General features: G+C 49.9%; 1 protein-coding gene across 1 annotated transcript in view; it reads right to left on the reverse strand.

The window, feature by feature from the left end:
* The window catches only part of TINAGL1 (tubulointerstitial nephritis antigen like 1), a 205,568-nt gene that overhangs the window by 67,354 nt on the left and 113,229 nt on the right, over positions 1-24,985 (reverse strand). The gene's annotated exons all lie outside the window — the stretch shown is intronic.

Below are 24,985 nucleotides of genomic sequence, written 5' to 3' on the forward strand. Positions count from 1 at the left end.
ATAATAATAAAAACCAATTAAGAGAACCATTTCAGTGAAGGATCGTTTTTCTCCTTCAGCTGCGAACCTGCGAGGAGAAAAACAGTTTGTGAACCTTCTGTATTTTTAACTTTTTAAGGAAAAAAAAAAAAAAAAAAAAGAAATAAAGTCAACTTTATGTCTTAAGGAGAAGCAGCAGAGCTTTGCCTTGTGCAGGAAGGATTTTTCTGGAGGTGAGGGAATCAGCCAGGAATGGCAATTCCTGAGCTGGGAATTCTCTTTGAAAACTCTTGAAAAACTGAATTTTTTATTTTGTTAGTTGTTTTTAACCTGGCAGAGACACGAGGAGGAGCTGCCTGGGAACACCTGACAGCCTTAAATCCCATTTTTTTTGGTTTTTTTTTGGGCTCATCCCAGGTTTTTGAGGGATGTTTTCCATGGAGTTCTGACTCCTGGAGGGCTCAGACAGGAACCTCACTGCCTGAACCCTCTGATGGATCTGCTTTTGGGGAGCAGCTGGAGGATTCTCAGTCTGATTTTTATTTTTTTCCCGAAGAATTGGAGAACGTGGCCTGGATCAGGAATGGGGTGGGCACAGGAGCAGGGGGTCATTGTGTCCCTGGGCTGGGCACTGCTGAGGCCACACCTGGAGGGCTGTGTCCAGTTTGGGGTGGACACTGAGAGCTGTGTCCAGTTTGGGGTGGACACTGAGTGCTGTGTCCAGCTCTGGATGGACACTGAGTGCTGTGTCCGGTTTGGGATGGACACTGAGGGCTGTGTCCAGTTTGGGATGGACACTGAGGGCTGTGTCCAGTTTAGGAAGGACACTGAGTGCTGTGTCCAGCTCTGTCCCTCAGTTCAGGAAGGACATTTGAGATGTTTGAGCCCATCCAGAGGAGGGAATGAGGCTGGTGAGGGGCTGGAACACAAACCCTGTGAGGAATCTGCGGGAGCTGGGGGTGTTTGTCCTGGAGAAAAGGAGACTCAGAGGTGACCTTGTCACTCTCCACAAGCCCCTGAAAGGTGGCTGTGCTCAGCTGGGGCTGGGCTCTTTCTCCAGCAGCACTGACACAACGAGAGGACACAGCCTCAGGCTGGGCCAAGGGAAATACAGGTTGGGTATCAGGGAAAAGGATTTTTTATAGAAAAAGTGATAAATTCCTGGACTGATCTGTCTGAGGAGGAGGTGGAGTCCCCATCCCTGGGGGTGTTTAGAGAAAGATTTAAAGATTTAATTTGGCACTCGGTACCATGATCTATTTGAGGTGTTGGGGTTGGACTCGATGATCTTGATCCAACCTGCACATCCTGTGATTCTGTGGCTGAAATGTGAATTTTCCCCAGAAAACCCACACTTGGCACACAAATCTGAAGTTCCCAAGTGTCCTGGGTGAGCGAGGCGCCCTTCAGACAAGGAGTTTAAAATTCATTTCTCTGTCAGAAAGACGGAAAACACTTTTTATTTCTTTTTTTTTTTTTTCTTTTTTTTTTTTTTTTTTTTTTTTCTTTTTTTAAATTATTTTTTTCCTGCTGCTGTCCACGCTCATTGCCTTGCTGAGCCCAGGAAATGGGGATTTTGGGGCAGGGCCTCCCTTGGTCTAAGGAGGAACTTTCTCAGCTGAACCTCTGATTGTCTTCTTCTTTGTCATTGGGGTTTTTGGGATGGAAAAACCCCAAATTCCCACCCCAAAATCCTGACACCCTTCATCAGCAAACCCTAAAAACTGGGAGTTTTTAGGGGGCTTTTTGTGGGGCTGCCAATGGTCAAATCAAGGGATTTGAGGAGCGGTTTTGGAAAAGCTGCTTCCACCAAACACGTTTTTGATTTTGGCTGCCCCAGGGGTGACCTTGAGCACCTTTTCCAGGACATTTTCCCATAATATCCGGGTTTTTTTCACATAATACCCAGCCTTGGAAGGGTTTGGGTTCAGTTTTTCCCTGTTCCTTTGGGATATTTTGGATTCAGTTTTCCCTATTCCTTTGGGGTATTTTGGGTTTTGATTTAGTTTTCCCTGTTCCTTTGGGATATTTTAGGTTTGGTGCAGGTTTATCCCTTTTTCTTTGGGATCTTTTGGGTTTGGATTCAGTTTTTCCCTATTCCTTTGGGGTATTTTGGGTTTGGATTCAGTTTTTCTCTGTTCCTTTGGGATCTTTTGGGTTTGGTGCAGGTTTATCCCTGTTCCTTTGGGATATTTTGGGTTTGGATTCAGTTTTTCCCTGTTTCTTTGGAATATTTTGTGTTTTGGTGCAGGTTTATCCCTTTTTCTTTGAGGTATTTTGGGTTTGGATTCAGTTTATCCCTTTTCCCTTGGGATATTTTGGGTTTGGATTCAGTTTTTCCCTGTTCCTTTGGGATATTTTGGGTTTGGGTGCCCCTTCCTCCAGCTGTGTGTCCTTGTGCCGAATTCCCTCCTCCCTGTGGAATATTCCCAAGTTTTTCCATGGATCCACGAGACCTGGCAGTGGATTCTGCCCTGGGGCAGTGGCTGGGAGGAAAATGCTGAAATCCCCAAATTCTGCCCTTTGCCTTCCCCTGCCACACCCAGCCCCTGACGGGCAAATTAAAACACACCTTCCTGCAAAGAAAAAAAATAGATTTTTATGTATTTTATTTAATTTTTTATAAGCCAAAAGCGGTTTTAAAACCAATTTACCAAATCCTGGGAGTCACTTTGGAGGGGAAGGCGCTGAACTGGATAAAACCCCCCAAAATCCTCCCTCAACAATAACCCAAATTTTCAACTCTGCTCCTCCTAAATCCCCTCTTGATTTAGAACCTCCTAATTATCCTCTCCAGCCTTAATTCCAGGGGGAAAAACGTGGATTTATCCCATGTCCCCACAGCGTCCCACAGGCACAACTCCTGCCTTGAACTTGAGCGTGCTGCAATAAAATCCTCCCAGTAAAATCTCTTTTATTCCTCCGCCTCTTGACGCGCTCGTTGCACCTCATTAAATGGGAAATAATCGCCTTTAATTGGGGTTTAATTATCTCCAAGAGTTGGTTTGGAATTGCTGCTGGGAAAAAGAAAGAAAAAAAAAAAAGAAAAAAAGAAAAAAGAAGAAAAAGAAAAAAAAAGAAAAAAAAAAAGGAAAAAAGCTGCTCTTTTTTTTTTTTTTTAACAGTGAAACAGAGACAATTCCCTCCCTTTATCTCTTTTTAAAAAAATTAAAAGATAAAAAAATAAAAGGTGGAAATTTACCCTGAAACAACCCAAACAACAGCTCTGACCTTTCCCAAGAGCTGTTGCCAAAACTTTTCTGCACCTGGCAGCACCTGAAAGGGGAGCTTTGTTTTGGGGTGAAAAAACAGGAATTTTGGGCTCCTGAATACCAATAATTCCTCTTTCCTTACCTCTGGATGTGTTTAATTCATCTAAATAATTTCAGGTGCTTTTTTTTTTTTTTTTTTTTTTTTTTTTTTCCCCACCTTGGATGATTCACAGAAGTTTAATATTTAATTTATTTAAATTCATTTCAGGTGCCTTTTGTTCCTCCTGGGTTTTTCACTGACAACCATGAGCTGTGAGAAATCTCCTCCTTCCAAAGGGGCTCTTGAATTTCCGACCTTTATCAGATTTTTCCCACTCTCAGAACAAAAATTTAATCCCTGTTGGCTGTGAGAGAATAAATAAAAACCCTCGGGAGGGGAGAATCGAAATACAAACTCCTCTTTTTTATGGTTTTTTTTATGGTTTGTTTTTTTTTTTTTTTTTGGTTTTTTTTTTTTTTTTTAGTTTTTTTGTTTTGGTTTGGGGTTTTTTTTGGGTTTTTTTGTTTTTTTTAGCACCAAACCCTTGTTTGTTTTTCAAATTTTCTGGGTTTGCTTTATTTCGTTTCTTTTTGTATTACCCTGCCTAAAAGTGAATTATCCTGCTAATTAAAGGCTATTTAGCAGAAAAATCAGCAAGGCCTTTAATTGGAGCTGAGATATTCCTCTGTGATAGGAATCATTTTTTTTTCCCCCACTAAAACCCGGGCAGCTGCCGCTGCTGGAATTGGAGATAAAGCTTTAATTTATATCGCTTAAAATAACGCTGTTTTTTGGAGAATCTTGGGATTTCCTGATGGAAATGGATGGACTTTTGTGGGAATCTCTTCCCTGGGATGAGCAGGGCTCAGTGATGCTGCAGCTCTCCCGTTTTCCCGCCTCCTTTTTTCCCGAGTGATTTTTCCCCAAAAGTTCTGGAGCGTTCCTGGGGTCACATCCCGGGGGGAACAGCCTCAGAGCGGGGTGAGACTGATCCTGAAAAACTCGGGATGAGAGAGGGAAAAAAGCGGGATCGGCCTGGGAAAGGACCTTGGCAGAGGCACAAAACCCCAAAAATAATATAGGGAAAAAAAAAAAAAAAAAAGGGAATCTGTGATTTATTTGGCGTTTCCTTCCCGGTTTTCTCCCGTCCCTCCTCCCGCTGCTCTGCGTTCCTGGGATTCATCCCGGATCTCCCGGGATTGATGCCGGGCGCTCCCTGCTCCTCAGGGAAGGGTTTTTGGGGGTTTTTTGGGGTTTTTTTCCCCTTTAGAAACAGCCGATTGCTGTTGAATGAACGATTCACGTCTTCCTGAGGCACGGGAATCGCCCAGAGGAGATTTTTTAATTTTTTTTTTTTTTATTATTTTTTCTCCCTCTCTGTGTTTTATTCCCGAGGCTGGGATGAGCCGATCCCAGGGATTTCAATCAGAAATCCTGGAAAAATTCACTTGGGGAAGTGTCCCCTAAACACAGACGGGGCGGGAACAAATCCGTGACACTCCACAATTTCCCAAAATTTCACCCGGGGTGGGTTTTTGGGTTTTTTTTTTTTTTTTTGTGGATTCTGTAGAGGGAACTGATAACGAAGCTCCTGCTTCCCAAAGCGTTGCCACGGCAACGGGCGGGCGGCGGGGATGGATGGGAAGTGTCACCCTTGGGGACAGCGAGGGGACAGCAGCGGCCAGCCCCGGCACGCCTGGGGGACACGGCTGGGATGGGGGATTTCGGCTGGGGTAATGGGGTTATGGGGTGGGGTAAAGGGTTATGGGTGGGGTAACGGGGTTAAAGATGGGGTAATGGGGTTATATTATGGGGTTACAGGTGAGGGTAATGGGGATATAGGGGGATAATGGGATTACAGGGGGATAAAGAGTGACAGGGGGTAATGGGGTTATGGGTGGGATAATGGGGTTAAAGATGGGGTAATGGGGTTATAAGGGGTAATGAGGTTATATTATGGGGTTACAGGGGGATAATGGGGTTATAGGGGGATAATGGGATTACAGGGGGATAAAGAGTGACAGGGGGTAATGGGGTTATAGGGGGGTAATGGGGTTATGGGTGGGATAATGGGGTTATAGAGGGGTAATGAGGTTATATTATGGGGTTACAGGTGGGGGTAAGGGGTTACAGGGGGATAATGGGGTTATAGGGGGATAATGGGGTTATGGGGTGGGGTAAAGGATTATGGGGGGTAATGGGGTTACAGGTGGGATAAAGGGTGACAGGGAGGATTATGGGGTTATAGGGGGGATAATGGGGTTACAGGGGGGTAATGGTGTTATAGGGGGGTAATGGGGTTACAGGGCCATTATGGGGTTATAGAGGGGGATAATGGGATTAAAGGTGGGGTAATGGGGTTATAGGGAGGATAAAGGGTAACACGGAGGATTATGGGGTTATAGGTGGGGTAATGGGGTTACGGGTGGGATAACGGGGTTACAGTGGGGTAATGGGGCTATAGGGGGGTAATGGGGTTACGGGGGGGGTAAAGGATTTCAGCTGGAATAAAGGGTTATAGGTGGGATAAAGGGCGACAGGTGGGATTCAGGGGTTAAAGGTGGAATTAAAGGGTTCCAACAGGAGAGAAAAAGATTTCAGCTGGAATAAAGGATTTCGGCTGGAATAAAGGGGTGACAGCTGGAATAAAGGGGTTTCAGGTGGAATAAAGAGGTTACAGATGAAATTAAGGAGTTCCAGCAGGAAATAAAAGGATTTCGGGTGGAATTAAAGTGTTCCAGATGGAATTAAGGGGTTACAGATGGAATAAAGGGGTTCCAGCCAGAAATCAAAGAATTCCATCTGCAGTGAGGGTGTTCCAGGAAGGATCCCAGGTGGAATAATGGATTTTAGCTGAAATAAAGGGGTTCTAGCTGGAATCAGGGGTTCCAGATGGAATCAGGGGTTCCAGATGGAATCAGGGGTTCTTGTTGGAATAAAGGGGACTATAAACTCTTTATTCCGTCTGGAGAATTCCATCTGTTTCTCCTCTTGGATTCTTGGATTTCTTGGCTCCAGGAGCTTCTCCCGGGAGTTTGGCCTCGTGGTGGAGCTTCGGGAGGGGCTCAGCTCCAGGAGAAATGGGGACACCTCGCAGGAGAGCAGTGCCCACCCCAGCTCCTCTCCATCCCGGCAGGAAGAGGCTCCCTGCCCTTCCTCCAGCCCTGTGCCTCGCTCACATTCGGGATCTGTGTTCACTTTCCCCACTCCGGGGAGGAGCTTTGGGGTCAAACCCAGCGCTCCAAAACCTTCTCCCGTGCTCCAGAGGAGGGATGCAGGAGGCGCTGGATCTCTGGGACGTGGAGCCAGGTCCCTGCTGGGCCAGCCCCGGCTGTCACCGATGGGGACAAGGAAGGAGCCACTCGGGGAGGGCCGGACCTGCCTCGTCCAGCAGGTGACACATCCAGGAGCAGCTTTTCTTTCCCGGGAAGGGCTGTCGGGAAGCAGCAGGAGATGGGAAAGGAGCCAGCCTGGAGCTGCTCCAGCCCCGGGAGGCTCCTGAGAGGGGAAACAGCTTTTCCCTGGCTTTTTGGGGGTTTTTTAGGTTTTGTTTTATTTTCCCAGCTTTTCCCTCCCCTCCACTGTGTTAAAAGGCTGGAAAACACCCGGAAATTTTCCGCAGAGGCTGGAATTGCAGAGTTTGGAAGGTCTGGGAGTCTCCTCTGGGTCCCTTTTGCTGTGGGGATGGAAATCAAAAAACAAATCTGGGAAAAGGAGCAGGGAGATCTCCTCCAAGAACTGGGAATTGGGAACCTCCTGAGGATATTCCTGGTTATTCCAGAAGCTTCCAGCACCCGCTGCTCCAATGTGGGAGCCCAGGGGATGAGGGAAAAGCTCCTGGAGCTCGGGCAGAGGCTGGAGGAGGAGCAGATGGTGACCTGGATTTGCCAGGGAAGGGATGAGGTTGGATTTGGGGAGCAGGATTTGGGGAACAGGCAGTGCCTGGGATACTCTGGGCTTCATCCCAGGCAGCTCACACCCGGCTTTTTGGGAAAACCAACCCCCAGCCCCTCATCCTGAACCCTTGGGTTGGGTTTTGTGTCTTCAGCAGTTCCATCTCCAATTATTCCCACTAAAAACCCCGGGAGCAATCACCTTTCCCTACCCAGACCCGAATTCCACATTCCAGCCTCATCCCTGAGAATTTTTTATTCCCCAAACCAGGGAAAAACCGCGGATATTTTCTCAGTTTCCTTGTCCCGCTGCAGATTCCCTCCTCTGCCTCTGACATCTGTTTCTCCTCTTGGATTCTTGGATTTCTTGGCTCCAGGAGCTTCTCCCGGGAGTTTGGCCTCGTGGTGGAGCTTCGGGAGGGGCTCAGCTCCGGGAGAAATCGGGCTTGGGGCTGAGCTCCTGCTCCACGTCCAGCTCCTGCCTTGGGGATGATGGAATTCCTGGAGATTTCCGCTGGAAAATGTGGGATTTTTGGGGGGAGGTGATAATGGGAAACGGCGGGTGTTCCCAAATTTGAGGAAGCAGGAAAATGTTGGAATTTTTCTGCTGGAAAATGGGGATTTTTGGGATGTAATAATGGGAAAACAGAAAACGTTCCCAGGTCTGAAGAGGCAGGAAAACTCTGGAATTTTCTGTTGAGAAATGGAGACTTTTGGGATGTAATAAAGAAAAGCAGGGGGTGTTCCCAGGTCTGGGGAAGCAGGAAAACTTTGGAATTTTCTGCTGGAAAACGGGGATTTTTTGGGTGGGAGTTAATAATGGGAATCAGGGAGTATTCCCATGTCTGGGGAAGCAGGAATAGTCTGGAATTTTCTGCTGGAAAATGGGGATTTTTGGGAGGTAATAACGGGAAACAGGAGGTGATCCCAGATCTGGAGAGGCAGGAAAACTCTGGAATTTCCTGCTGGAAACTGGAATTTTTGGGATGTAATAATGAGAGGCAGGGGGTGTTCCCAGATCTGGGGAAGAAGGAAAACTCTGGAATTTCCTGCTGGAAAACGGGGCCGAGCAGGCGGAGGAAGGAGCCGGTAATTCGGGCAGGCGGATGAGTCACTCGGGGATTAGGGAAATCTCAGCAGGATTATTCCAAGGGAAAATCCGGCAGCTGTTGGATCTGGGAGTCCCCTGGAGAAGGGGACACCGAGGAAGTGTCACCAAGGGAGGTGACACCAAGGGAAGTGTCCCCGCTGGGCACAGAGCTGTGCCAGTCCGTGGGAATGGATCCATCCCTGGGGAGAGGATCCTGATCCCTCTGCGGGGTGACACGGGGCAGCGGTGGCCTCAGGGAGAGGGAGAATCCTGTCCTGTGTCACCCCTGATTGTCCTGTGTCACCCCTGATTGTCCTGTGCCACCTCCTGGCTGTCCCTGTGCCACCCCCTGATTGTCCTGTGCCACTCCCGATTGTCCTGTGTCACCCCCTGATTGTCCTGTGTCACCCTCTGGCCATCCTGTGCCACCCCCTGGCTGTCCCTGTGCCACCCCCCACTGTCCCTGTGTCACCCCCTGATTGTCCTGTGTCATCCTCCACCATTCTGTGCCACCCCCCAGGTGACCCCTGTTCGTTTTAATCCAGGTAATCCCGATTTAATTCCTGGCCACAATTATTTTATTCCAGGTGACCCCTGTTCGTTTAATTCCAGGTGATCCCAGTTTAATTCCCGGTGACAATTATTCCATTCCAGGTGACAATTATTTATTCCAGGTAACCCCTGTTTGTTTTATTCCAGGTGACAATTATTTTATACCCGGTGACAATTATTTATTCCAGGTGACAATTATCTATTCCAGGTGACCCCTGTTCGTTCAATTCCAGGTGACCCCGGTTTAATTCCCGGTGACAATTATTCTATTCCCAGTGACAATTATTTATTCCAGGTGACAATTATTCCATTCCAGGTGACAGTTATTTATTCCCGGTGACCCCGGTTTAATTCCCGGTGACGATTATTCTATTCCGGGTGAATCCGTGGCTCAGGGATCCGCACTCCGGCAGCTCTGGGCAGAGCCACCCCCGAGCCCTGAATGTCCCCAGGGGTGACATTGTCACCAGCACAGCGAGGGGGTGGCCCCGCGCCACCAGCGCTGGGAACGGCGGCATTTTGCTGCCCTCTAGTGAGGTCCTGCAGCCGGGACCCTTCGGGGTCCCCACGTGTCCCTTGGGGGTCCCCAGGGCACCGCCACCTCCCTTTGGGGACGTCACATCCCCGCGGGGTGGTGGCACTTGGGTGACGGTCCCTCCGTGTCGCCCTGGGTCACCAGCGTGGACCCCAAATCAGCCGTGCCCCCTTCCCGCCCCCCCGTGTGTCCCCGCCTGGTGTCAGTGTCACCCAAGTGTCACCCAAGTGTCACCCGAGTGTCACCCAAGTGTCCCCTCCTGTCCCTTTGCCGAGCAGACATTTCCCGCGGCTGTGCCCGGGCTGCCGCTGCGTGTAAATAATACAAATTAATTAAAAAGGAAATCAAATCTAGGCTCGTTTGTAATTAGATCATCCACGGGCCCTCTGGCTTAATTAATTATGTTAATGAGGCGTGGGGAGACACGCGGGATGGGCACAGCTGGGGCTGGGAGCAGCGGGAATGGGGCTGGGGGTGCTGAGGGCTGTCACCCCTGCTGGGGGACAGCTGGGGACAGCTGGGGACATTTTCCTCGTGGGATGAGGCTCATCCCCTCGCCAGGAATGGGGTTTTCCATCCCCGGGGGTTTCCTGGGGCTGGAGCTCCCTGTGCCGCTGCAGTGCTGCGTCTCCTGGGACTGGGAGAGCGCCGGGACACCGGGACCTCCTGCCCCGGGACACCGGGACTGGGAGAGCCCCGGGACACCGGGACTGGGAGAGCGCCGGGACACCGGGACCTCCTGCCCCGGGACACCGGGACTGGGAGAGCCCCGGGACACCGGGACCTCCTGCCCCGGGACACCGGGACTGGGAGAGCGCCGGGACACCGGGACCTCCTGCCCCGGGACACCGGGACCTCCTGGCCCGGGACACCGGGACCTCCTGCCCCGGGACACCGGGACCTCCTGCCCCAGGACACCGGGACCTCCTGCCCCAGGACACCGGGACCTGCGGGGCGGGATCCTGTGCTGGGACCAGAGCAGCCTGACCCCGGATCCCAGAGTGTCCTTGTCCTGGGATCCAGATCAGCCTTGTCCTGGGATCCAGAGCATCCAGACCATGGATCCCAGAGCATCCTCACCTCAGAATCTGGAGTATCCTTGTCCTGCAGAGGGGAACATCCTTATCCAGGGGTCCAGAGCATCGCTGTCCTGAGGTTCAGAACATCCTTGTCCATGGGGTCCAGAGCATCCCTGACCCTAAATCCCAGAGCATCCTCGTCCTGAGGTCAGGAGCATCGCTGACCCTGAATTCCAGAGCATCCTTGTCCTGGGATCCAGAGCAGCCCTAATCCTGGAGGGCAGGGCATCCCTGTCCTGGGCTCAAAACCATCCTTGTCCAGGGATCCAGAGCATCCCTGAGCCCGGATCGCAGACCATCCTTGTCCCGGGATGCAGAGCACCTTTGTGGTGCCGTGCCGAGCCGTGCCCGCCCCGAGCAGCTCCATCCCGGCAGCAGTTTTCCCCGGGGAGCCGCCGGCTTTTCCCGGGAGCAGCAATTCCCCGGCAGCCGCTTCCCCGCGGCAGAGGGCAGCAGCAGCCTGGGCTGGGCACGGCGGCACCGCACCGGGCATTACACCGGGCATTACACCGGGCACCGCCGGGATGGGCAGCCCCGGGTGGGGGTTTGCATTCCCAAAGTGCTTTCCCGAGGGATTTGGGGCAGCGGGAGAATTCAGGGCCTGCAGGGGAACAGGGGCTGAGCTTCACTGGGCTCGGATCCGTCACCTCCTGCCCCGCTGTGGGCACAGCAGGATGTGAGTCTTTTTCTTTTTCTTTTTCTTTTTCTTTTTCTTTTTCTTTTTCTTTTTCTTTTTCTTTTTCTTTTTCTTTTTCTTTTTCTTTTTCTTTTTCTTTTTCTTTTTCTTTTTCTTTTTCTTTTCCTTTCCTTCCCTTTCCCTCTATTTTTTTCCCCCTGCCTTTAACTAAAACAATCCCAAATTCTCTCCTCCCGGCCCAGCCTTTGCTCCACCTCCCAGGAGACTCCAGGGCAGCCACTTTTTACAGCCCCAAAACTCCATAAAAACAGAGCCGGGATTGCCCCGTTCTCCTCGGGAAATAATTCCAGGTTTTACCTGTGGCTGTTAAAAGGGGATGAATGTTCCGTGTAGTTCAATATCTTCTTTATTTTTTAAAAAATACATATTATTTAATTTTTACGGATCTGGGCAGCTCTGGCAGCTTCCCTGGGATGGAAGAAGAATTTTGGGAGGGAGGAATTTGGGGCTGTGATAAGGAGCTGGAGATTTTCCCAGTTTTCCTCATCCTGGCAGGAGAAAAGGGATGGGGAGAAGGATTTTGGGGGAAATTTGGGGCTCTGGTAAGGAACTGGAGATTTCCCCACTTTTCCTCCTCCTGGCAGGAGAAAAGGGATGGGGAGAAGGATTTTGGGGCTGTGACAAGGAACCGGAGCCTTTCCCAACTTCCCTTTCCAAAAAAACCACCGGGATGAAGTGTCAGGAACGGGAGGAGGGACCCCGGCGTGGCCACATCCCACTCGCGGTGCCCTGGTGCGCCTCTAATCCCAGGTAATTGGATTTACAGGGATCCAATTACAGCGCCCTAATTAACGGGCCGCGGTTACAAGCGCGTCGCTCCTCGCTGGCAGCAATTGGGATTAATTAATTTTTATATATATTATTTTCCAGGAGCCACAGGCAGCGGCTGATTGCGGGATCCGCCGGAGGAATGCGGATCATTGGAGGAGGAGGAGGAACTTGCAGGGATGAAGGGCACAGCCCTGGAATTGGAGGGTCTAGCCTCAAAAAAAGGAAAAAAGAAGGATGTGGAATTGCTGGAGGTGCTCTGGAGCCAGGCTGGGAGAGCTGGGAATGTTCACCTGGAGAAGGGAAGGATCCAGGCGGGAACTCGGAGCCTAAAAAGAGCTGGAGAGGGATTTGGGATAAAGGATGGAGGGACACCCCACAGCTTTGAACTGGAAAAGGGGAGATTTGGGGATTTGGGGGCTGGAATTCCTGGCTGTGAGGGTGGGGAGAGGCTGGGCTGGAATTCCCAGAGAAACTGCGGCTGTCACGTCCCTGGAAGTGCCCAAGGCCACCTCGGAGCACCGCGGGGTGATGGGAGCTGTCCCTGCCCATGGAATGGGATGAGTTTTGGGATCCTTTCCCACCCAAACCACCCCAAGGCTCCGTGAGGAAGCGCTGGAATTCCCGGAGATCCCCTGGGATAATCCCACGCACGGACACACCGGATTTGGGGACCAGGAGCAGCAGCCCCGTGTGGGGCCTCCCCTTTTCCACACTTCCCAACCCCTCTCCGGCATTCCCCCTTTTCCTGGGTGAGTTGATTCCTTATCCATCCCTGCTGGACTGAGCCGAGCCATTCCCGGGATAAACCTGAGGGATCCTCAGCTGGGAATTCCTTTATCTCAGGACAATCACTGGGTGGGAATTCCTTTATCTCAGGACAATCCCTGCTCAGGAATTCCTTTATCCCAGGACAATCCCTGATCAGGAATTCCTTTATCCCAGGACAATCCCTGATCAGCAATTCCTTTATTCCATGACAATCCCTGGGTGGGAATTCCTTTATCCCAGGACAATCACTGGGTGGGAATTCCTTTATCCCAGGACAACCCCTGATCAGGAATTCCTTTATCCCAGGACAATCCCTGGCCGGGAAGCTCCAGGTGTCTGCCCTGCAGCAGTGCTGGGATTCCTCCCGTTTTCCCTCCTCTGGAAAAAAACCCCAAAAACCTCCCTCAAAAAAGCCTCAAAGTTACAAAAACCTGAGGAATCTGGGGGAAAAAAATTCCCAAAAAAGCCCAGAAGTTACAAAACCCTGAGGAATCTTCACGGCTCCAGCAATCCGTGGGATTTTCCTGCATCCCAAGGGGCAGCCGGGCCTCAGCCCGGAATTCCCGGCCCTGGACAATCCATGGGATCATTTCTCTCCCTGCTCTGTCTGTTCCTCGTGGTGATATTCCCGAGAATCCTCCAGTTCCCAGCCCAGGACACGGATCCAGCACGAGGCTCATCCAAACAGGGAACATTCCTCGGAGATTTCCGCCTAAACCCCATCGATCCTCATAAAAGGAGGAAGGATTTCATCCCAAAAGGATCCTCGGAGGGAAAACGGCTCCGCACATCTTCATTTTCTCCCGGATTCTCCCATTTGCTCCTGTTCCTGCTGGATTTTTTATTATTTTCTTTCCCTGCCGATGGAGAAATCCCAACCTGGGGCTCATCCCTGGCTTTGGTGTCCCACAGGAGCTGGGATTTGGGGTCTGGGCGATCTGTGGGATGAGCTGATGGATTTTGGGGTTGTCCCTTTCTGGGATCGTCCCTTTCTGGGATCGTCCCTTTGGCTCTTTGATCCTTGCGGAGTGACAAGTGGGGACATCATCCCGTGTCCTCCATTCCCGGATTTGGGAATGGCGGGATGGGGAAAGACACCAAATTTGGTGACAGGGACACCCTTGGGTGGCTCTGGCCTCGCTCGGCTCCTTTCCCAGCCTTCGGGAAATCTCCAAAGGGATCCCTGGGATCCGCAGCTCCGTCTCTATATTCCCAACCCTCCCTGCCTTCCTCCCCTCCTTCCTCTCCCTCTCCGAGCGCCCCTCAGCTCCTCACGCAGCGCTTTGATCTCCGGAAACCCCTTTCCCTTTTCCAAACCCTCTGGAATGCTCCGAGGAGCCTCATTAAAATAGATGAGGCCGCCTTTGATCGGCCACGACTTTGCTCTTCTTCGCCTTTCATCCCTGCTCCGAGCTGCAGACCTCGCATTTCCCGGGAAGAGCTGCTCGTATTCCCAGGGAAAAAGTCCTCATATTCCCGGGGAAAACTGCTCATATTCCTGGGGAAAACTGCTCACATTCCTGGGTTAAAACTCCTCGTATTCCCAGGGAAAAACAACTCATATTTCCCGGGAAAACCCACTCACATTGCCAGGATAAACCCCTCATATTCCCAGGGAAAACAGCTCATATTCCTGGGTTAAAACTCCTCATATTTCCCGGGAAAAACTGCTCACAATTCCCGGGAAAAGCTGGAGGATCCCGGCCCTTGGAGAACCCACATGGATGGAGCGGGGTCGTGCTGGATCGCTGGTGTCACTGGCATGATCCTCGGTGACATTGTGCCGCCCTCAGTGACACTCTGTGACCCTGGGTGACACGGTGACACCCTCCGTGTGGTGCTGTTGTCCCCAGTGCCGTCCTGTGTCCTGTCCCACGTTCCCACTCCCTGAATCCCGGTGTCCTGTGCCCTCACCCCCATCTCCCCAGTTCCCACCCCAGGTCACCAAGGTGACAGAGTGTCACTGAGGGTGGCACAATGTCACTGAGGATCATGCCAGTGCCACCAGGGATGTCACATCCCCTGTCCCATGGTGGACCCTTCTGTCCCAGAAGATTCTCTTCTCCCACTAGTGTCCCTCTGTCCCCTCATTGTCCCCCTGTCCCATCACTGTCCCTTTGTCCCCATCACAGTCCCTCTGTCCCATCATTGTCCCTCTGTCCCCATCTCTGTCTCCTCATTGTCCCTTTGTCCCCTTATTGTCCCTCCTTCCCCTCACTGCCCCCCTGCCCCCATCACTGTCCCCTCACTGTCCCTTCTGTCCCCTCCTGGTCCCTCTGTCCCCTCCCTGTCCCCTCCCTGTCCCCTTGTCCCCATCTCTAACCCCTCACTGTTCCCCTGTCCCTTCATGGTCCCTGTGTCCCCTCCCTGTCCCTCTGTCCCATCACTACCCCTCCATCCTCTCATTGTCCCCCTGTCCCCATCCCTGTCCCCCTGTCCCCTCGCTGTCCCCATCCCTGGCCCCTCGCTGTCCCCATCCCTGGCCCCTCCCTGTCCCCTCGCTGTCCCCTCCCTGTCCCCATCCCCATCCCCTCTCTGTCCCCCTCACTGGCCCCTCGCTGTCCCCATCCCCGTCCCCTCCCTGTCCCCTCTCTGTCCCCTCGCTGTCCCCATCCCCGTCCCCTCCCCGTCCCCTCGCTGTCCCCATCCCCGTCCCCTCCCTGTCCCCTCCCCGTCCCCTCTCTGTCCCCTCGCTGTCCCCTCGCTGTCCCCTCTCTGTCCCCTCGCTGTCCCCTCGCTGTCCCCATCCCCGTCCCCTCTCTCCCGGCTGCCAGAGCCCCTCTCCGAGCCCTTAATAAGCCGTGATTCACACCCCGCGCTTAATTAGCGATTCAGTGAGCGGTTTGTAATTCAGGCACGACCCTGATTGCATCCGAACGCCGCTTTTATTTCTTCTCCGCCGCTCGCATTCTGAGCACTAATTACGCCTCTTTGGATGCTAATTGCTTCCCGGCCCTCCGCCGCTCTCTTGCCTCGGCAACATTTATTTTATTTTTTTTATTTTTTTTTTTTCACGCGTCCGTGTGTTTAAACTGAGCGAGGAGGAAAGAGGGAGGAGGGAATCGGGAATGGGGAATTGGGAATCGCCGCTCCGGGATGGGAAACGTGCCGGGAAAGGTGAGAGGGGAGGGGGGAGCGTGGGAAAGAGGCGGCATGGTTCTTCCTCTTCATCCTCCTCTTCATCCTCCTCTTCATCCCCTTCATCCTTCTCTTCCTCCTCCTCTTCCTCCTCCTCTTCCTCCTCCTCTTCTTCCTCCTCTTCTTCCTTCTCTTCATCCTTCTTTTCATCCTCCTCTTCATATTCCTCTTCATCCTCTTCATCCTCCTCTTCATTCTTCTCTTCGTCCTCCTCTTCATCCTCCTCTTCATCCTTCTCTTCATCCTTCTCTTCCTCCTCTTCTTCATCCTCTTCCTCTACCTCCTCTTCCTCCTCCTCCTCCTCCTCCTCCACCCCCCTCGGGCTGGGGTCCAGGGCCCGGCCGGGATTCTCCAAGGCCGGATCCTTTGGGATGTTCCCGAAGCGTGAGTGGGAAAACTCCTCAGGTCGGGATTGGGGATGGAGCCCTGGGGTCGGGATGGAGCCCTGGGGTTGGGATAAAACCGTCGAGAGTTCAGGATGGGGCCCTGAACTTGGGATAAAACTTTGGAGGGGATCAGGATGTGGTGCTGGACTTGGGATAAAAATCTGGGAGATCAGGATGGGGCTCTGGAATAGGGATAAAAATTTGGAGGGGATCGGGATGGGGCCGTGAATTTGGGATAGAACCCTGGAGGATGAGGATGTGCTCTGGATTTGGGATCAATCCCTGGAGATTCAGGACGGGATCCAGCCTCTGGAATGAGACAAAACATTGGGAAATTGGGATCCAGCCTCTGGAATGGGGGGGGATAAAACTGGGAAATTGGGATGTAGATCCTGGGATGGGATCTACAGGGGACACATCCCTGAGCTGGGCCAGCTGGAGCTCTGGGACATTCTTGGGACATTCTTGGGACATTCTTGGGACCTTCCAGGGACCTTCCAGGGACATTCCAGGGTCATTCCAGAGATATTCCAGGGACATTCCAAGGACATTCCAGGGATATTCCAGGGATATTCCAGAGGGGCTGAGGCTAGTGGACACCCAGGGTGGTGGCAGTGACTGCCCAGGGTCACCCATGGGTGTCCCGCTGTCCCCAGCATCCCAGAAAAACGGGAAGCTGAAGGCAGAAATCCAAATTTTCCTGTTTTTTTTTTTTTTCCCAGCACTTTCTGCACCTGGAATTCTCCCCGGGCCTGGAGGAGCCGATTCCCGATTCCCAACCCGCCGGAATTTGTGTTTAATTGGTTTATTTTCCTGGTGCTCATTAACATGAATCGTTAATGGTGAGGACCCACGGCGGGTTCCGGCAGCGGCGCCCGGAAAACATCCCATGAATATTGATGGGAAGGGAAGGCTTGGAGTGACAGCTGTCAATCATCCAGCCAGCCCTGGGCAGCCCTGCGGGGGGTTGGGGTCCTGGAAGGGGGATTTGGGGCTTTTGAGGGTCCTGGTATGAGACTTTGGGGGTCCTGACAGGAGAGTTTGGGGATTTGGGGTCCGGGCAGGAGGATTTGGGGTCCTGGCAGGGAAATTTGGGGTCCTGGGAGGGGGATTTGGGAATTTTGGGGTCCTGGCAGGGGAGTTTGGGGATTTGGGGTCCTGGTATGAGACTTTGGGGGTCCTGGTGTGGAAATTTTGGGTCCTGGCAGGGGAGTTTGGGGATTTAGGGTCCTGGCAGGGAAATTTGGGGTCCTGGAAGGGGAAAGGGGTCTTGGAAGGGGGATTTGGGGTCCTGGCAGGGGAGTTTGGGGCTTTTGGGGTCCTGACATGACAGTTTGGGGGGTCTGGCACAGGTTTTTGGGGTCCTGGCACAGAGATTTGGGGTGCTGGCAGGGAAATTTTGGGGTCCTGGGAGGGGGATTTGGGAATTTTGGGGTCCTGGCAGGGGAGTTTGGGGGTCCTGGAAGGGGGATTTGGGGTCATGGCAGGGGAATTTGGGGATTTTGGGGTCCTGGTATGAGACTTTGGGGGTCCTGGTGTGGAAATTTGGGGGTCCTGGCAGGAGAGTTTGGGGATTTGGGGGTCCGGGCAGGAGGATTTGGGGTCCTGGCAGGGAAATTTGGGGTCCTGGAAGGGGTAAGTGGGGTCTTGGCAGGGGGATTTGGGGTCCTGACATGAGAGTTTGGGGGTTCTGGCACATGTTTTTGGGGTCCTGGCCAGGAAATTTGGGGTCCTGGAAGGGGAATTTAGGGTCCTGGCAGTGAAATTTTGGGGTCCTGGCAGGGGAGTTTGGGGTTTGAGGGTCCTGGCAGGGAAATTGGGGGGTCCTGGCACAGAGATTTGGGGTCCTGGAAGGGGAATTTGGGGTCCTGGCAGGAGAGTTTGGGGACCTCTCACTCCTTCCCAGACTGGAATATTTAAATTTTTTTCTCCTTTTTTTCTCTCCTATTTCACCATCTCCTCTCTGCTGCCTGCAGGGGGATGATCCACGGGAAAAAAAAAAACCCAAACAAATCAAGTATAAAAACAAATTTAAAAATTCAATTAAATAAATTTTTAAAATAATTAAATAAAAATAAAATTTAAAAATAGATCAAAAACTAAACTAAACTGAATAAAAAAGTTTTATTTTTTAAAAAAAGAAATTAAAAAGAAATTAAAAAGGATTTTAAATAAATTAAAAATAAATTAAAAATAAATTAAAAATAATTTAAAATAAATTAAAAAACCCCAAACCTTGAATCTCCTGATCCCAAAATCCAGAGGAATCCCCAACCCCAGGCCACAATTTCAGATTTTCCCAGAAAAAAAAAAAATAAATTGGGATTTCTGCCAAGAAAACCTCGGCAGGGGAAGGAAGAGATAAATTAGAATTAGTTTTAATAAAACGAGGCTCATTTTTTAAAAATCGAGGCCGGGGTGATTTTTCCTCCGGCTTTTCCCTCCTTGAAAAACGAGGGGAGAAAAATTCCAGCTGGAAATGACAATTCCTCTCTGCCAGCCCCGGGCTTTAATGGAGATAAAACCCATTTTAATTCCGAGCCAGACATTTCCCCCTCCACGTTTTCCTTTTTGTAAAATTCCTTTTTTAGAATCGATTTAATTTTTTTTTTTTAATTTCTTTAAAGGATGATCCCAAATCCTTTTTCCCTACTCGAGGGGACAAAACCCCCTCTGGGGATTCTCCACAGGGAAATGGATTTGGGGGGAAAAAAATTGGGATATTTTGGGAATTTTGAGTGGTTTTGGGATGGGATTTGGAGGGAAATTTGGGATTTGTTTTGGGAAGGGGTTTGGGGGAGAAAATTGGGATTTGGGGGTCAGGGATTGCCACATTCCTGGGAATTATGTGGATTTGGGGGGAAAATTTGGGATTTGGGGTTGGATTTGTGGGTTGCAGCAGCTCTGTGGGTTTGGGGCATGGCCACAGTCCCAGGAATTCCCATATTCCTGAGAATTATGTGGTTATTTGGGGGGGGAAATTTGGATTTGGGATTGGATTTGTGGGTTATAGCAACTCTGCGGGGTCAGGGGTTGTCACATTCCTGGGAATTGCCACATTCCCGGGAATTATGTGTTATTTTGGGATGGGATTTGGGGGAAAATTCGGGATTTAGGGTCAGATCCGTGAATTGCCTCATCTCTGTGGGGTCAGGGGTCGTCACATTCCCGGGAATTCTCCAATCCCCTGGATGAAGCAGAACCAGAATCCTGCAGGGGACGGAGGGAACCGCGCTGGAAAACCGGGATTTGGGATTTTTCCCCTTTTCCCTCCCCTGAGCATGGCCAGGACCATGGGATGCAGCCCCCAGCCTTTGGGGTCCCTTCCCACCAGGAAATTTGGGATAAAGGGGCTCAGGGGAGGATTTGGGGGAGCCTTGAAAGAGAGAGAAAACAACCTGCCCTGGGCTGGAGTTTGGGATGTATTCTATCACCACCTTCAGTCCATGGCCCATCAATGCCCTGCCATGACTCACAGATCACTCCCTCCGGGGTTATCTCTCTTTAATGGGTCATTAAGGAGCTCATTAATGACTCAGCAGCCCATTGTGAGATGCTCCGCCCAGGGGGAGGAGCCAAGAATTCTCACCTGGATAAAAACTGGGATTTGGGACAGTAGAAGCAGCCCTCACCCACTGGATTCCCAGAGGACTGGAGCTACCAGACCTTTCTACAAGATTTCTGTTTCAGGAAGGCCACCTCGTCTGGACTGTTTCCATCACCCTGATCAGGTTGTATTCTGACTCTGTCACTGTTTTTTTCTTTTTGTATTTATTTTATTTTATTCTATTTTATTTTACTTTTCTTCTCATTAAATTTTATTTCTGACTTAGAGCCTCTTACTTGGTTTGTTTTCAAAACCACAACACAACCCCAAAGAGAAAACAACCCCCAAACCCCCCAAAAAAACCAAACCCCAACAAAAAAACCCACAAACAAACAAACAAACCCAACAAAACACACAAACCCCCCCCCAAAAAACCAAACCAAACCAAACAAAAAACCAAAAAAAAACAAAAAAAAAACCAAAACAAAACCCAAAACAAACCAAAACGTTGGGATTCAACCTCCGTTCTGAGCTTTTTCCCAAAAATAAATCCCACTTTTCCTCAGGTGTGGACCCGGCCTCGCCCTTCTGCTGCTCCCAGTGGATTTTGGGGGGTTGTGACCCCTCAATCCTTCATCTACATCCCAAAATTCCCCCTCTGGAATGTCCCCAGGAGCTGGTTTCAATGAATACCGCCCACTCCAGGTAAAAAAATAATATTTTTTTTTTTTAAAAAGATGTTTTTTTCCCCAAAGGGACAGCTGGTGACACTCTGCTGTCCTCTCTGAAGAGGTGGCATTTAAAAAAAAATCAGGTTTTTACCCTGAAGGGACCCCTCCTGTCCCCTCCCTGCTGCCCACGAGTTTTTTGGGATGAGTTTTACCCATCCCCTAATTAAACCTGACCGGGAAGATTTGGGCAATGGAATCATCAATCCCCCAAAACCCCCAAAAAAACCCAAAAAAACCCCAAAATCGCCTCTGCCCCCCTCTGTGGGTGCCCCTCGTGATCCCCCTGAGGCGGCGCCGCTGGAAAAGGTTCTTTTAATCAGGAATCATTTGATGAATCGTTAATAGCGATCGTTAATAGCGGGCCTTGATTAGGAGGAAGAGAAATTTCTGCTCAGGGGGAGATGAGAGGAGGAGGCGGGTGGGGAATGGGGGTTTATTTTTTAGGGGGGGGGTTGTGGGGTTTGAGGGGGTTTTGTGGGGTTTTGATGGGGTTTGGGGGGTTTTTGTGAAGTTTTGTGGGGTTTTTGTGGGGTTTTGAGGGGGTTTGGGGCTGTTTTTAGAGGGATTTGAGGGGGATTTTGGGGTTTTGGGGATGATTTTTGTGGGGTTTGAGGGGGGTTTGGGGACAAAGGGGCTCTCCATGCAGCAGCTGCCTGCACTGAGGACAGGACAAGGGGATTTTTGGGGGGTCCCTGGGTGGTCCCTGTGCTTTTCCCTCATCCCTCTGTCCCCTGACAGGTGACAGGCTTCCCTTTCCATCAGGAAATTCGGGATAACGGGGCCCGGAGGGGGGATTTTGGGGAGCCCTAAAAAGGCACAACCAGAGGAAATTTCCTTTTTCCTCCCTTCCCCAACCCCATTTTTCTGCATTAAACCCCTTTGGAGCCTCTCGGGCATCAAAGGGATCTCTGAATATTCCCCAAATCCTGAATATTCCAATTTACAGCGACCAACCAACTCAAGACACAAAATCCTACAGAATCTACACACAGCCCATAAGAACTCCTACATCACCATACTGAGTTATATTTTAAACTCTAAAAACTCCTCTTTAGACTTTTCTGTTTTGCTGCATTGACTTTTGGATCCCTCAGCCAGCAGAAAGGGATTGTTCAATCCAAAGGGATTCTCCATCGTTTTCGGGTTTTATGGTAACTAAAACTCAGTATCCTACAACTCAAAGTCAGCTTTCATTTAATTTCCATTATGGGTTTTATATTTTCAGAATCTTTTGCTAAGCAATCATATTTATAAGGTTTTCCTGATTCATCTTCCCCAACAGCAGAGGGTCTGAGTGCAGCTTCCAGCCCCAAATCCCACCGGGATCAGCCAGGAATGTCCATCAGCCCCACAAGTTCTCCCTGGTTGGATTTGGGGTTGGAGGCTCCCCATGGGCTCACTCAGATCCTCTGGGAGCAGCTTCCAACCCTAAATCCCACCGGGATCAACCCCCCAACTTCCCCAATCCCACTCTGAGCTCGGATCCCACCAGGATTTGGGGTTAGAAGCTGCTCTGGGCCAGACCCCCAGGAATTGGGGAAATTCATCCCAATTTCCCTTGAATTTCCCGGGAATGAATTCTGATGATTCCTTGGAGTCAGCCCCGATTCTCCCTCCTCCTCCTCCTCCTCCTCTTGCTGACCTTCATCCCGCTCCTTTTCCCTCACAAGGAAGATGTGGCCGTAAATCTCAAACCTCCAGGAGGAAAACAACATCTGCTCCTCCTGCCCGGATGGTGCACGAGTGGGAAAAGGCACCTGAATGAAATCCTCCGGGGGTGGATTTTTAATTTATCCCCAGGGAAAAATCCATCCCCGGCTCCTCCCCTAGGTGAGGTTTGCCCTCTGCGGGTGGAGATGGAGAAAGGACAATTTTTACTGAAGGAAAAAAAAAAAATCTTCATTTTTGTCAGTTTTATTCCACAAAATGCAGAGAGAGAAAAAAAAATATCTCCACTTTTCCCCAGTTTTATTTTCCTGAAAAGCAAAGGGGAAAAAAAAAAAACCCCAAACCCCCCCCCCCCCCCAAAAAAAAAACCCAACCCTCTCAATTTACCCCCATTTTATTCCCCTGAAGAGTAGAGGGAAAAAAATTCCTTATTTTCCCCAGTTTTATTCCCTGAAAATTGGAGGAAAAATCCCCACTTTTTTCAGTTTTATTCCCCCAAAAAGCAGACGAAAAATCCCCACTTTCCCTAGTTTTATTCCCTTGAGAATTAGAGGTAAAATCCCCACTTTTTTTAGTTTTATTCCCCAAAAAGTGGAAGAAAAATCCCCACTTTTTCCTAGTTTTATTCCCCTGAAAAGCAGAAAAAAAAAAAAATCCTCATTCCCCCCACTTTTACTCCCCTAAAAAGCCCACCATTTAAACCCTAAACGCCCAGAACTCCTTTTGCTGACGGGGCAAAGTGAATTTCTGTGGGTTCAAAATAAAACCTGATTAAAAAAAAAACCAAAAAAACCAAAAAAACCTGATTAAAAAAAAAACCTGATTTAAAAAATAAATAAAACCTGATAAAACCCCCTGGATAAAACCAAGCCCGGGGAGATTCCCACATCCCTGGGGAAAAGGGAGAAGTTTCCCGCTGGGATCTCCCAGCGGAGCTCACACATCCCCAGCGGGGAAAACGCTGATGAGCATGAAATTAATTACCCTTAATTGGATCAAAACGTGGCAGAGTTTTTGTTTTTTGGTGTTTTTTTTCCCCTCGCTGCCGCCGCCAGCTGCCAGGTGTGGGGACAGAGGTGACACCGGTGTCACCACGGCCTGAAATGTCACCTGGGTGAGGAGGTGGAGGTTGAATTAAATCCCATTTTCCCCCTTTCCATCACCTCTTTTTCCTCGTCCTTTTCCATCCCCTGCCAGCCCTGAACCTAAATAAAATATAGCTGAAATTAATTTTTGCTTAAATAAAATCGAAGTAAAATAAATTCTACTTAGGTAAAATTTAAGTAAAATAAATTGTACTCAGGTAAAATTTAAGCGGAATTAAATTTTACTTGAATAAAATTCAAGCAGAAGAAATTTCACTCGAATAAAATTTAACGTGAGGAAGAAGAAAATTTAAAATAAGTAGAATAAAATAAGTAAAATGAAATTTAAAAAAAAAAGGCCCCAAAGTTCCTCTGGAATAGGAACACTAATGAGATGGAGTTAATTGAATGATTTTATGATGTCGTCGTCCTCGTTTGCCTTTTTAATTAGGTCCTTCTCCCACGAGCACACGGATCTGTGGGATCGGGAACTCCCAGCAGAGGTTTGTGGAGAGTTGGGATTTGGGTGAGGAGCTGGAGCAGCTTTGAGGGAGGGAAGAGACGCCCTGGGGAGAGAAATTCGGGTGGTTCTGGAGCCTTGGGAAGGCTGAGCTGGAGCAGAGACTGGGCAGAGCTGAGGATAAAGTAGAGATTTATTAAAAGGCCTTTAAGGTGCATCTTGGGCAGGACAAGAGCCTGGGCAGGGCTACACCCAAGGTGGGCCCAAAATGGGCACAAAATGGACCCAAAATGGTCACAAAATTGATCCAAAAAGGACCCAGAAGGGGCCCAAAAGGGGTACAAAAATGGACCCAAAAGGGAACCAAAATGGACCCAAAAGTGGCCCAAAATGGTCACAAAATGGGCACAAAAATGGACATAAAATGGGCCAAAATGGTCACAAAATGGACCCAAAATGGTCACCAAATGGACAAACGGTCACGAGGTCTCACCCTTTGATAAGTTTTGGTCCATTTTCCCATTGGGGTTGAATTGTCCCATCCCAGCTCCAGCTGATGCAGTCCCATCCTTCTTGTCCCTCCCTCCAGCCCACCCTTGTTTGTGCCTTTGGCCCTGAGAACTTGTCCCAGGTGTCCTTGGTGTGCAGCAGGACAAGGATTTGTTTTGTGTCCCTGCTGTGTGCAGAGCTGAGTGACACTGCTGTGAGCTCAGAGCCCCTGGGCACCACACAACATGAAATACAGGAAAATTGAAACTGGAGGCATCAGAAGGTGGCAGCAGGAGGTGACACCGAGCCCTTTGTCCCCTCTGCTGGGCGCTGTCCCTCCCTCACCTCCGCTGTGTCCCCATCGGGAATTAATTGCCCTTGGGAACGGAACCGACCCCATAAAATCGGGATTAAAAGGGAAATTAAGAGGATAAAAATGGAAATTAAGGGGATATGAATTGAAATTAAGGGGATACAAATGGAAATAAAGAAGATAAAAGGTGAGTTGGGGCTTTGGGAGGTGCTGGGGACTCGTGGCAGGTTGGGGACAGCCCAGGACAGGGCCACAGGTGACAAAGGGACTGTCACCAACCCCTCCCTGGCAATGGAAGGATCGGGAGTGTAATAAATACTAATAAATAAAAATAGATTATATTCCTATTCAATTATAGAATAAATTATAGAATCAATATAGTATTTATTTGTTATATAACAAATAACTATATATAATAAATATAATAATAATGATTGTATAATATGTATATAATAAATATTATGTGAATTCATGTCAATATTTGTGAAAAGCCAAGTATATAATGTATAATAATATATAAAATTTATAACAAGGAGAATCCTTTCCCTGATC

This window comes from Sylvia atricapilla, chromosome 24, assembly GCF_009819655.1.
Source record: "Sylvia atricapilla isolate bSylAtr1 chromosome 24, bSylAtr1.pri, whole genome shotgun sequence".
NCBI classification, from domain to species: Eukaryota; Metazoa; Chordata; class Aves; order Passeriformes; family Sylviidae; genus Sylvia; species Sylvia atricapilla.